Source organism: Nycticebus coucang, chromosome 21, assembly GCF_027406575.1.
Source record: "Nycticebus coucang isolate mNycCou1 chromosome 21, mNycCou1.pri, whole genome shotgun sequence".
NCBI classification, from domain to species: domain Eukaryota; kingdom Metazoa; phylum Chordata; class Mammalia; order Primates; family Lorisidae; genus Nycticebus; species Nycticebus coucang.
In genome coordinates, this window is record NC_069800.1 from 57,908,289 (window position 1) to 57,921,959 (window position 13,671).

Genomic DNA, 13,671 nt, shown 5'->3' on the forward strand with positions numbered 1-13,671 from the left:
GGGTTGAATGTTGGTTGGATCCTGGGTTGAATGTTGGTTGGATCCTTGGTTGGGTCTTGATTTGCATTCTGGATTGAGTCTCGGTTTGGATCCTGGGTTGAGTGTGGGTTGGATCCTGGGTGGGGTGTGGGTTGGATCCTGGGTGGGGTGTTGGTTGGATCCTGGGTGGGGTGTTGGTTTGGATTCTGGGTTGGGTGTTGGTTGGATCCTGGGTGGGGTGTGGGTTGGATCCTGGGTGGGGTGTTGGTTGGATCCTGGGTTGAATGTTGGTTGGATCCTTGGTCGGGTCTTGATTTGCATTCTGGATTGAGTTTCAGTTTGGATCCTGGATTGGGTCTTAGACTAGGAGAAGAACACTGGTAGACACTTGGTGATATTTGAGAAGGATCTGCAAATTACTTCATAGTATCATATTGATTTTAATTTCCTGCTTTTAATAATTGACTACCGTTACGTGGAATGGAAATATTTGGAAAATGTGGGTGAGGAGTTTACAGATATGCTATTTTTAGAACTTTTCTCCCCCTAAGTCTGAAATTCTTTAAATGCAAAAAACTAAAACATACCCTAATAACTACATTTTTCCCTTTAGATCAGTGGTTCTCAAATAGGGACAATTTTGCCTTCTGGAGACATGTTTGATCATCACAACTAGGGGAGGGGTGCTATTGGGATCTTGTGAGTAGGGGCCCCAGATGTTGTTAACATCTTACTGTGCACTGGATGACCCCCACAACAAGGAATTATCTGGCCCCATAATCATTAATTCTGAGATTGAGAAATACTGTTCTAGAATAATTCAGCCTTTTAAAAGTATGTAAAAATAAGAAATGGTAATAGAATAATAGGGTAGGAGCTAAGTGGATATATTGTGCAATTGGCATGCAAGTATGTCACCCTCTTTAGAATCTGATCTCGGCATTTTTACCTGGGTCTAACATTTGGAATTCTATGAGTTTAGTGGCACTGTCATTCAGGGTTAGAGGTGACAGGAGGGGAGTTTGTGACCATTTGCTGTGAATGGCCACGATTGTAAACTATTTCCTTTCTTTCACCTGGTCTAAAACAAGCACATCAATCTGACCATGTCTAATGAGATATAGGATAATACTGTGTGCATGACTTGCTGTCAGCCACTGCCTGGTGGATTTAGGGAAAGAGAGGATCCTTCATTAATTAACCTTCACTTTCTATGTAGATTCACTCATTGAGATGCAGGTAATTAAACCAAGGTCATTTCAAGGACTGACAGGGAAAAAAACAGCAGTTGGAAGGCGGTAGAGTTTTTTTTTTTTATGGACAGAGGACTTTGAATTCTATTTTTATCCTCATGCAGAACTGTGGAATCATCTTTTCTTGACTGTTAAATAATCTAACACTTTTTTAGTGGGAGATTCTTAAGTTCACCTCAAAACCATATCTCAGGAATTTTTAAAGATTTAGGTTATAGATAATCTCCTGTGGGTTTCAGAAATAAATGTTCAGGCAAAAATTTAATTTAGGGAGGTAAACCACAGAAAGGAAAGAAAGTTGAATTATGTTGGAGGGAGAAAGCCCACTTGTTTGGGGAGACAGTAGGAGCAGTGGAATTGCTACTATCTCTTAGCTTGGGCTATACATTTCTGGGGTTTTATTGCTTATAATATTTGGCCTTTATGAGATATTATAGTGACTAAGAACATAGATTTATAGTTAGGTAGATGTGATTTCATATCCTAGCTCTGCCATAGACTTCAACCTTGGCTAATTCATTTCACTTAGTTGACCTTGGTTTCCTTATCTGGTAGATGGGTCTAATGCTGGTCCTCATTTCCCCAGCTAGCAAAGGACCCATGCTCAGCGTGCTCACAGAGATAATGTTACCTCTTAAGTCATGTTTGCTATGTTCTAGACACTTTTCTAAGGGTTTTACTACCTCCCTGCAGGCTTCTGAGATCGGTAGTTACTGAATGTTTCACAGGTGAAGAAGCTGAGACACAGAGGGGAGAAAGGACTTTGCCCCAGGGAACACAGCCATGAAGTAGCAGAGCTGGGAATTGAACCCAGGTAGTCTGGGTCTAGCGTCCAGGTTTTTTACCGCCACACCATACCATCTCAGCATATAAATTGTTGGCTCTGATGATTACCATCCCACATCATGCCTGAAAATACATTGTTAAAGAAAACCCACTCAAGAATACTTTCCTCTTGAAAAAAAGAGGTGGTTCTTGGGTGGTAGAACTAACCAACTCTTTGAGGCCAGGAATAGGCATGTCACAAATGTAAGGGGGAAGCCCATTTTACTTTACAAAAAATCGTTTTAGCTGTTGAGGTGTATCGCCACCTTGTGGTAGGCTAAGGCATGACAGGACAGCCTGGGCTGCCCCTTTGCCTTCGCTGTGGACTCCTAACGTTTACTGTGCCAGCTCCTAACAACTGCTTTGAAAGATGTTTGCCATGCCTTAGTCGCAAAGCCACTTCAGCGTCTAACAGAAATGTATCTGGAATTGCGGTGTTGTGTTCAAGTTCCAGTATTACAACAGAAGCCAGTGATATTTGGCTTATTAGTTTCCCTTAAAGGAGATGGTGTGAATTTCCCAGTACGCCTTCCTGAGCACTTTACCTTTAGCCATAAAGACGAAATGCTTAATTTGTTAAACATATACAGAATCAGAAGTAGGGCCGTTCACTATATCTAATATCACTTGCAGTTATTAAAGTCAGATTTTATCTGTTTAAACAGGTCATAAAAAAAGTAAAATCTGAAATAAAGGACCAACTCCCTCTCTTCTGTAATATTTAATACGTGCTCAAAATTCTGATTAAGAATCGGTGCCAATCAGAAGAGAGAGAACAGCTTAAGAGGCAGAAATAAAGTTTCGGCCTGACCCGTCATTTATGTTCTGGTCAAGGTTGGGCAACCTTTAAATGATGCAGTGTTTTAACTCACACTAAAATCATAGCGAATCGGGTCTCTTCTGCACACACCCAGGTACACGTCCAGGACTTCTCTAAACCTGCAGGCTCACCTCTGTCCCTGACTAGTCCTTACCATGTGTGAGCTAAAGGCATCTCATTTACTATACTTTTGTTTCTCTTATTCTTTTTGCTCTTCCCCTTTTTCTTTCTTTTTTTTTTTTTGTAGAGACAGAGTTTCACTTTATTGCCCTCGGTAGAGTGCCGTGGCATCACACAGCTCACAGCAACCTCCAACTCCTGGGCTTAGGCAATTCTCTTGCCTCAGCCTCCCGAGTAGCTGGGACTACAGGCGCCCGCCACAACGCCCGGCTATTTTTTGGTTGCAGTTTGGCCAGGGCTGGGTTTGAACCCGCCACCGTCGGCATATGGGGCTGGTGCCCTGCTCACTGAGCCACAGGCGCCGCCCCATCTTCCCCTTTTTCTAATTCTTCCACTTCATGATATCACTAGGTGCAAACAATCGGACCCATCAGCAGCTAACAGAACTCTGCATGAAATCTTTGACTTTTGTAACCTAAATGGAAACTCCTTGCCTTATGGATGAAATACCATTTTATTCTTTTAAAAATTAATATATGTAAGAATTACTAAGAGGGCTACTGATTTAGTAATAAGTCATGGAGACATGTATAATCCTCCCCCCATCCCTCCATTTACAATATTTCGAGAATTCTGGTGTTAAGAACTTGGTGAACATGGGGCCGTGTTGCAGCCTCTGCTCACACACAGATGCACACACATACACACGCATTTAACCTGGGCCGAGGCATTCTCATCTGTGAAGTGACAGATAATGTTACATACCTCCAATCTCTTTCCCATAATTTTGAAACTCCAAGGGCTCTGATAAGTGCCTTTGACTTTTGTAACCTAAACACAAAAGTGTTTTCATAACTCATTCAGAAGCAAAACTCGTTTTCTGCCTCTGCAGCAATCACATTCCCTACTGACCAGCATCCACGTAGTTCCTCGTTATTCCTTGCTTTGTTTTGGCCACTCTAGACAATGCTGCAAAAATATATCTTGAGGATATTTTTAATTCAGCTGAGTAGTTAGAATCCAATTTTTCTGAAAGTCAAGTTTATGGAGTATGATATGCACACAGTGAAATTCGACTCTCTTGGTGAACAGCTCTTTGTGTTTTTGACAAATGCCCACAGTTGTGTAAGCACCACTGTAATCAAGCTATGTAACCATTCCATCATCTCCAAACAAATTTGGTTCTGCTTAATATCTTTTGTTTAAAAAGGTAGCAAGTCAAAAATAACTATCGTGCAACCATAGGCCATAACCATGTGAACTGTCCCCACCCCAGATTAAAAGAAAAATCCTGCCAAACTGGAATGGGTCTCCAATTACTCTCAAGTTTTTAAACCTTTGCCAAAAGTGTTTGAGCTTAATTAAGCTAAAATATTTCAAAGGGAGCTGAGTTGTAATAATTTGTTTATAATACAAGGTTCTCTTTGATCATGCATGTTCATTTTTATAGAAACCCTGTTATCATTCTTGGGATAAGGGATAAAGTAAATTAACTTTGGGTTGGAAAAAAAATACAGGAAATTAAAGAAGTACCTGAGGTGAACTGCCTTATTAATAATGGAAAGATGTGACTTTATTGAGCCATTGGACCAGTGGGGTAGAAACATAGGAAGTCTGTGGGGGAATGGTGTGAATTGCTTAGATATTATGGATCTGGTTTATTAAAAAGATAGCTTTAAAAAATGCGCTTAATATCTCTCTCTTTCTGGTCCCAGCCTGAACCCTCTTGGTTCTTGCAAAAGACAAACATTGCTTTGAGATAGGGAAGTTTGCAAACAATGGGGCAGAACTCTTTTTTAATTTGGCTGCAAGTAACTAGGAAGGACTTCACAGCGGTGGTGGTGAGCATGTCAGGCTGAAGACTGCTAGTTTTCCAGTTCTTCTCAAAGATTCTTACGTGCTTTGAAGAATAGGTCTATATATACTCTCGTTGTATTTAAAAGGCCGAGTTTCAGGCTAACCCCTTCTCTCCTACTATTTCCTCCTTTTCCTGGGCTTACTTTTGTTTTCTCGTGACAAATCATAGGCATTTCAAAAAGCTAGCTACATTAACATTAACTAGAGAATAGTTGGAATGCTCAAAGCCTTCTGGGCTGAAGCATCCTTTGCATTATGATATTAGCAATAGATGTTCTCTCTCTCTTTTTCTTTTTTTGCTAGAGACCTTGGTTCTGTTGTCAACTCAACCACTTAAAAGCTGTGAACACTTTGGAACTTTACTTTTCCTCTCCATAACTCCGTTGACTTTTGTTCACAGAATTATTGGAAATATCAAGAGAATGAGAACTGTAAAGAACTTGTCCAGTATAAATGATGGATGAAGCACTTGTGGAATTTAAGTGATAGGATTTGGGCTGTTTCCTGGGTCCACCTTCGCTAGTTACTTAAGCTGTGAAATGGAGAGAATACCATCTCCTTGGGTTTAACTGTGGCTTTCATAGAGTTAATGTAGGTTTCAGTGCTCTGTAAACTTTAAAGCAGGGATTCAAACACTTTTTATAAAAAAGGTCAGATAGTAAATGTGTGAGTAATAGTTTGCAACTATTAAATTATGCCATTGTAGTACAAAAGCTGATACAGAAAATACGTAAACAAGTGTGGCTATGTTCCAATAAAACTTTATTTATAAAAAACAACTGGTGGGCCTGATTTGGCATACCTGCCATACTTTGCTAGGCTCCTATTCTAAAGCACATGATCAGTTTCATTGAATTCTAATAATGCCTATCGCTACTATTAATTTATTTAGCCTCTCAGGTTGTTACAGGGAAAATGGGGTGGTGATTATGAGTTAATAGCGTGTGATCTCAAAAGAAAGTATGGTGGGAAATATGAACTGCTCAATAAGTGGTATAGAGACTTTGAAGGAAAAAGTTAGTTGAATTCATGCTTCAAATTGTACACAAAGAGAAATTACAAATGAATGAATGAATTATAGTTAAATTAATATTTCTATGTTAAAAAAATAAAAGCACTAGAAGAAACCATGAGATAATTGCTTTGTGACCTTGGTCTGAGAGCAGACATTTAAAATGTGACTTAAATTCCAGAAACCATAAAAGAAAAAAAATTGAAAAATTTAAGCATATTATTAAAAATATGCATGATCAAAAATACTAAAAGCAAGATAAAAATGTCAAATGACCAACTGGGGAATATTGCAACTTATCTCACAGACAAAAAGTTCACTTTCTGCTATAAAAGAGCTCCTAAGATGTTGATAAAAATACAATCAACAACCTAAGAAGGAAATAGCTAAAAAATATGAACAAATGATACACAGGAAAAAGAACACCACAAAGGGGAACCCAAGAGAATAGAGGCTAATAAAAGCCCTGAGGTCGTGGAGCCACTGAATTACCTGGCTCTTGAAGTACCTATCTGGAAATGTATTGTTATGAGATATAAATGTCTGTTGTTTGAGTGATTTTATTTCTGCCTTTCTGTTATTTATAGCCCAAATCATCCTGATATAGAAAGTAATGGCCAGGAGATTCTTTTTTTTTTTTTTTTGTGATTTTTTGGCCGGGGCTGGGTTTGAACCCGCCACCTCCGGCATATGGGACCGGCGCCCTACTCCTTGAGCCACAGGAGCTGCCCAATGGCCAGGAGATTCTTTCTCAAACATTGGGAAATTAAATAAAGACCTTGGAACTTAGATTCCTGGAGAGGCCTCCAAAGAGAAAGGAGAGGATCCTGAAGTAACTGAGTTTACACCCTGCCTCACAATGGGCCCTGGGCCACTTGCTAATTGAGTGTCCTCACAACATGGCATCTGGCTTTCCGCAGGGCAAGTAATCCAAGACAGACAAAACAGAAACTGCCGTGTGTTTTAGGATCTAGTCTCAGAAGTCACACCCCTTTGTTTCTACAATATCTTGTAGATTATACAGTCTGCTATTCATCCAAGAGAGGTCATTACAGAAGGCAAAGATTACTGGGGGCCACCTTGGCAGCTGTAGATTCCACAAGCCACTAGATTCCATTGTTGTCTGATAGTTCTGGGTTAAGTTCAGTTACAGAAAAATAAAACTACATCCATATCTGAGATTGTAAGATTTGTACAATAAATTTCTCTTGATAGGTTTATGATAGGAACTGGTCACAGATAATTAGAAAGTGAATACATCTTCTAATGAGCGTCTATGGTGAAAGTTCCATGACCAAGTTTATATGTTTTGCTAAGTAAATGGGGACTAATTTTGCATCCTATTTACCTATTTTCAGAGATTATTCTGTCAGATGATCTCACTGTCTTATAAACTAGGTTTCCTTGGAATCTCAAGCCAAGCCAGAAATCCCTAACTCATAATTTCTGCCACCCTCTTTAACAAACAAAGGATCCATCAGTTAACTCCTGAAATTCCCATGTTATAGAGCTGGGTGGGCCCACGTCATTTTTTCCTTGAAAAATTGTCACCACAGGTGTTACTGTCACCCAGTGCAGCAGCTGTAAAAAATCTCAAAGGTGCTTCTGTGAATCACCTTCATTTAAGCATCATAGTGAACTCATAGGCAAGAATTAATTGCAAAATGTGCCCCCAAGTAGCTAAGTAAATTAACTTGCTGTATGGGATTATAGGTGTTAAACCAATTAAATTTTAGAGAGCATCTGTCAAAAATAATGATTTTTGTTTTCAAAGTAGTTAATATTAAGCCATTTTAAACAGTAGTTAACAGTGAGACCAATGTATTTTGATGAATGTAAAAATTAGCATCAAAGGGTTAGAAGACCCCTGTCCTCATTTGTACCATAATATTTGCTCATCCTTTGAACAAATGTTTACTGAAGACTCACTACTTGTCAGTCACTGCACACAGAGTATACATACAGAGCACCCTCAAATGGCTTCATGTAATTAGAATAAGTAGGACAAAAATTTATTTTAAAATAAGAGGGAACCAGGAGTATGGGAGAGAGTTTTAACAAAACGATTTTCTTTTTAAACTATTTTTCTTTTAAAGAACTTTATTATACACATCTTACACTCTCCGATATGGATGTAGTTTTATTTTTCTGTAACTGAACTTAACCCAGAACTATCAGACAACCATGGACTCTAGTGGCTTGTGGAATCTACAGCTGCCAAGGTGGCCCCCAGTAATCTTTGCCTTTGGTAACATGATCTAATTATATTGCATTCCGTGACATTATCGAATTCTCCGTCAGCCCATTTTTGATAATCCTTCTTATTAGTTGTTAGGGAAATACAAACATATGTATATATATAGATATGTGCATGTGTTTATATTATTTTTCCACATAACCACCAGCATGCATTCGTTTTATGAAAAATTAGAAAAACAGAAAATATAGGAAGCAGATGATGATACTTAACACATAATATCACCGTATAGCCATTGTTAACGTTTTATTTCTATTCAGGTTTCCCCCCCTATCTTTATGGAAGTGCATAACATTGAATGCAATTGGCATCACACTCAATTCATTACTTTGTGAGCTATTTTTAAAATCAATAGCTATGATCATTTTCCAATGTCATTAAATAAACTTAGGGTATTTTAAACATTCTCATTACCTAATTCTGTTCCTGGTGGCCGGCTCTTCACTGTTATAAGAAGTACCACAATAAATGCCCTTGTAAATAAGTCCTTGTTTATGCTGGGCAAACACAAGTTGCTAGGAGTGGCTGTAAATATTTTAACATGTTTTAAGAACAGTGATAATTCTGATTCTAGTTTACACTTCCATCAGCAGAGCTGAGGGTGCGTCTCCCCGTGCCACCCTTACTGATAGTAAATATCATCTTTATTGTTCAGATTTGCCAATTGTGTTCACATTCTTTTATCTTGCAATTATTGACTACAGCTCGAATTGAACTTTTTTCATTTTTATTGGCCACCTGTGTTTTTTTCCTTTATGAATTGTCTGTTTATGCACATCATTTCATTTTCCAGAGCGAGGCCTTCCTTTTCTTGCTGATGCTAAGTATCTTTTTGACAACATCATGACTTTTGTCACTTTGGTCACTGTCATGCAGTTTATTTTTAATTTTTACTTATGATACTTTGATAAGGAAAATGTAAGTCCATTTAATGAAATGATACAATGATAAATTTAAAAATTAAGGTAAGTTAATTAAAAGTAAAAATATTGTCAAATTTGTTCTGTTGATTGGATTTAACTTGAAATTGCCCCCCTTCCCCATTTGCCCGGACTTATCACATGAACTTAAACGTTGCCTCTTGCTACCTTATAAATTGCCACTTTGTATGGGGTTTTTGTCTCTACTTATTTCTCTTCTATGTAAACAATATCCAGCCTTTATCAGCTTTTTCTTCTGGATTGTTTTTATTAGGCTCAGCGACCTATGCAAATTAATCTGGGAAAGAGGAATTTATTAGGAGGATAGATGTGGTTTGGAGCTGGAACCCAGTGAGTTCTATCCTGTCTCTCTTGTGGGTCTCGGGGCCCATCTCTTGATGGTCCATAGCCCTTACTACTGCCTTTGGTTGACCTTGTCTTTCATAGTCAAGGTCAAGTCTTTCATATTTTCTCTCTGCTTATGGAAACATCATCTTTAGACTGCCATTGGTTTTAATAACTGATTGCAATAGGAGAGGGCACAGGCAGGCTACTGTGGGACAACACTGCTTCAGACAGAACTGGAGCTGTAGAGAGAAAGGCTGGAAGGACTTGAGAGCTATTTGGAAGACTTGAAATTTGAGATATATCCTATCAAGACTTGCCGGGAGCCAGGAAATGGAGGGTGAGGGAAAGGGATGGATGAAGATTATTTTTAAAAATTCCAAAAGTAATGCCTATTCATTGCAGAAACAATTTAACTGTAATAAAAGCTTAAAGTTTAAAAAGTCCCGAATCCCATCATAAATGTTTTAGTATATGCCCTCTCAAGCTTTGATGTATGGCTGAAAACACAATGAACTTTCCAACTCTTTGTCTGAATTGATTTAAACCAAATGTGGAGGGTAGGTTTAGGATGACTCTCATAAGATAAAGGCTATGTACTATTTACAAAATCTACTTGTGGGAGACAATCTCAAAAGACTGTGGACATCTTGTATGTTGGGCTAAAAGAGCAAGATCCATGTACATATCCATGCACACATGTTTTAGAAATGGGAACGGTTCAATTGTCCAGGCTGGAATGTAGAGGCACCATCATAGCAGCCTTGTTGGACTCAAGTGATCCTCCTGCCTCAGCCTCTGAAGTAGCTGGGACTACAGGTGTGAACCCCTGGGCCAGTAAGATCTATATGTTTACGGAGATACTATGAACAGAGGAAACAGTGGCAACCCTGGGTCCCTGGTTGAAGGCTTTGGTAAGATACAAACCTATTCCCTGTGTTGATTGTTTTGATACTGTTTTTCTCACCTGGGCTGCTCTATACACTGCTCACAGGTGAATGGCAACCCAGCTTCCTTAATTTAATAGTTTCCCCAACACTGGTGAGGTTAAATCATTTACTTACCTCTATCCTTTATCTCTAAGAATCTCTTTCCATTTCTATTTCAATATTGAGATAATTGCGTGTGTGTGTGTGTGTGTTAAAGCCTGTTTTTCATCAACACTATATCACAAGCATTTCTGAATGTCACTGGCATATTCTCAACATTTACTCTGTATCTCGTCAATTCACTAAAGTTTTATTTCTAATTGTTTTTTAATTGATCCTCTTGAATTTTCTAGAGAATAGTAAGATAATCTGCTAATACTTTTGTCTTATAGTTATGTTTATAATTATTTTCTGATCTAGCTTTATTAGCCAATTTTTTCACAAAAATAATATGGCAAGAAGAGGTGCTTTCCCCCCTCTTTGTTCCTGGTTCTGCTTTTAATTTAGGGTTTAAACAGTATGATCTTGTCTGTTGATTTGAGATGGATGTTCCTCAGCGTATTTTTGAAATTCACTTTTATCTCAAGTTTATGGAGTTATTGTTCAACCAGAAATTAATCTTGAACTTTATCTAATGCCTTTTCAGATTCGGATGAGTCTGATTATGATACTTGATGATGTTTTTCTGGTTTACATTCACCTTTTAAATTTATTTTGAGCTGCAAGAATAATGCTTCTTGGAAAATAATAATTTTTATTTTAAATACCTAACTTCATTTGCAAAATCTCATTGACAATCTTCTGCACTTCAGACCTGTGGTGGGTACCTAGGATACCAAAGTGAGCAAAGTAGACATAGTTATTTCCCTAATGAATTTAATAATCTAGTCGGGGAAACAGGAAAAAAAGAAAGGTGTGATTTTTAAAGTTCGCTGGTTTCTTGGATGTGATTCCATGGGGTCAAAAGTCTTTTTAGAAGAATAAAGTTCTCTTTTTAAAATGGGAGAGAGTGGGCTGAGATTTACCACAGAGGTTCTTGCTTTTAAAGAAAAGTGGTTTTAGGAATGGACTCATTTTATGATGGAAAAGACCTATTTAAATTCAAATGAATATTTTCAGAGACATATTTATGACTCCAGGAAAGGCAATGCAATGCAAAGTTCATTACTTCATTGACGTTCAAGGCTTGTTGATTTCAACCAAGCTAGCATTCCTGGTTTTGATGCCTTGCCGAACTCTGTTTATGATCCTGTTGAAAGACGTGTCTCAAGAAAAAGAGATTTTTATATTTTTGATGCAATGAGTTTTCTATTAAGAGATGACTCCCATTCCTAGACCTCAACATGATAGACATTGCTAGTTGCTTGGATTCTACCCAGATTCCCTTCTATGTATTAATGAACCCCTGATTTTCTTGGGGAGGCAATATGCCCAACTAAAATGCTTATGTCTAAAACGTAATTGCAGCTGGGAATGGTTGATTAACCCAGTTTTATCTAGTGAGATGTGGGCAAAAGGGCTCCTAAGAAAAGTTTTGCAAAAAAGATTTAGACTTGGATGGCACATCCTATTCTTGTCCTGTCCCCTTTCTCATTCTGGAAGGCATATGTGATACCTGGAGTGTCAGCAGCCATGCTGTAGCCATGAGGATAAACCCATGCACTGTAAGAATGAAGAGGCAAGGGGCAGGAGAACCTTAGTCCTTGCTGAGATGCATATGCAGCAAAAGCAGCTCAGAATGGTTCCCACTGGATTTCTCATTACCTAAAAAAAAAAAAAAAAAATAGACCTGTATGTTATTTGAATTTTTTGTTACCCCTTAAAAGTTTTCTAACTAAAATATGGGCACGCGCTATTTAAAAATAAAAGGAAAATTAAAAAATTCTGCCACAGGGGGAATCAACTCCATCAAGACAAACTTTGTTAACAGAATTGACAGTACAGTAGCCCCACTATGTGTGGGGGATACATTCCAAGACCCACCATGGACGCCAGAAACCATGGGTGGCACTGGACCCTGTAGACGCTTTGTTTTTTCTGATAACCGAGATGGCTACTAAGTGACTAATGGGTCGGATGTGCCGGACAAGGGGATGATTTACATCTGGGGTAGGACAGAGCAGGATGAAGTGGGAAGCGACTACTGAGCATGGCAAGCAATTTAAAACTTATAAATTATTCATTTCTGTAATTTTCCACTCAATAGTTTCAGACTGCAGTTGGCCATGATCACTGAAATTGAAGAAAGTGAAATTACAGACAAAGGGGAACCACTTGTGTAAGAGCACCCATTTCCAGAGCACATGTCCCTGAAAACTTTTTGTAAGGTTTTGAGAGACTGTTGGGAGAAGACAGAAGGAGCCCTAGGGACCGGTGTCATAATTTGAAAACAAACATTCATCTGGCCCCCGATGAAGGGGCAGTGTTGATGTAATGCCTTGAACTCAGCACCTGATGAATGGATTTCTGCTGCTGATCACACAAGCAGCTCACCTGTGAATCTTAACCACCCTGGCTTTGAAGCCGCATTTTCTCCTCCCTGTAATTCAAGTGATGTAAATACTCAGTGAACTGTCGATACCTCCTGCTGCTTCTGGCTTTCATCTTAGAAAAGCAGGGGACAGTATCATGCATTGCAGATTTAAAAATTCATTTGTGAAAGGAGAATCTCCCTTTTAAACCTTGACTGTTCTTAATTGCAGCTTTATTATCGATCCTTGAAGGGATACAGATGACTTTTACATGTTCTCTTTCAGTACAACTCAATGGTTGGAAGGGAGCATTGTCTGGGATAGCACAGGTAGAACCCTGGGGGTTGGTCGCGTAGAAATCCAGCAAAGAGGAACCAGGTGTATGCAGCAAAATTCAAGTCCCTCGTAGACCAAAACCAGAACAGACTAGATCACAAATCATTACCAAATCAGCTTCATACAATTCTCAACAATTGCTGTTGGTTGTCAGGGTCATGGAACCAAGTAGGATTGGTTAATCCTACTTTCCCATAGAAAAGAAAGACTCACATTTTGCAAAATTTCTGGCTACTTGGCCATTCTGTCCATGTGAATCAGCAACATACATCTGGGATAGATAGAGTTCACCCTGGCAACAAAAGCTTCTTAGCTGGACATTTCTTTTAGCCAAATAAGGAAGTTTCTTATACATATAATGCAACCATGGCCATGACAATTTCCTTATCATTTCTGCATCTTTCTATGGGCACAGAACTGAATAATTTTTAAGAGAAAGATGAGAGAGATCCAGCTGTTCCCTCCCCAAAATACTGTCGTATAAAAATGTGTTTCCAGGCTGTTTACATTATTAGCATGTCACAGCGGAACTAAAGATCTCTTACCT

At 38.7% G+C, this 13,671-nt stretch overlaps 1 long non-coding RNA gene across 1 annotated transcript in view; it reads left to right on the forward strand.

Annotated features, from left to right (window-relative positions):
• Positions 1 to 13,671, forward strand: part of LOC128573807 (uncharacterized) — a 263,701-nt gene that overhangs the window by 182,098 nt on the left and 67,932 nt on the right. The gene's annotated exons all lie outside the window — the stretch shown is intronic.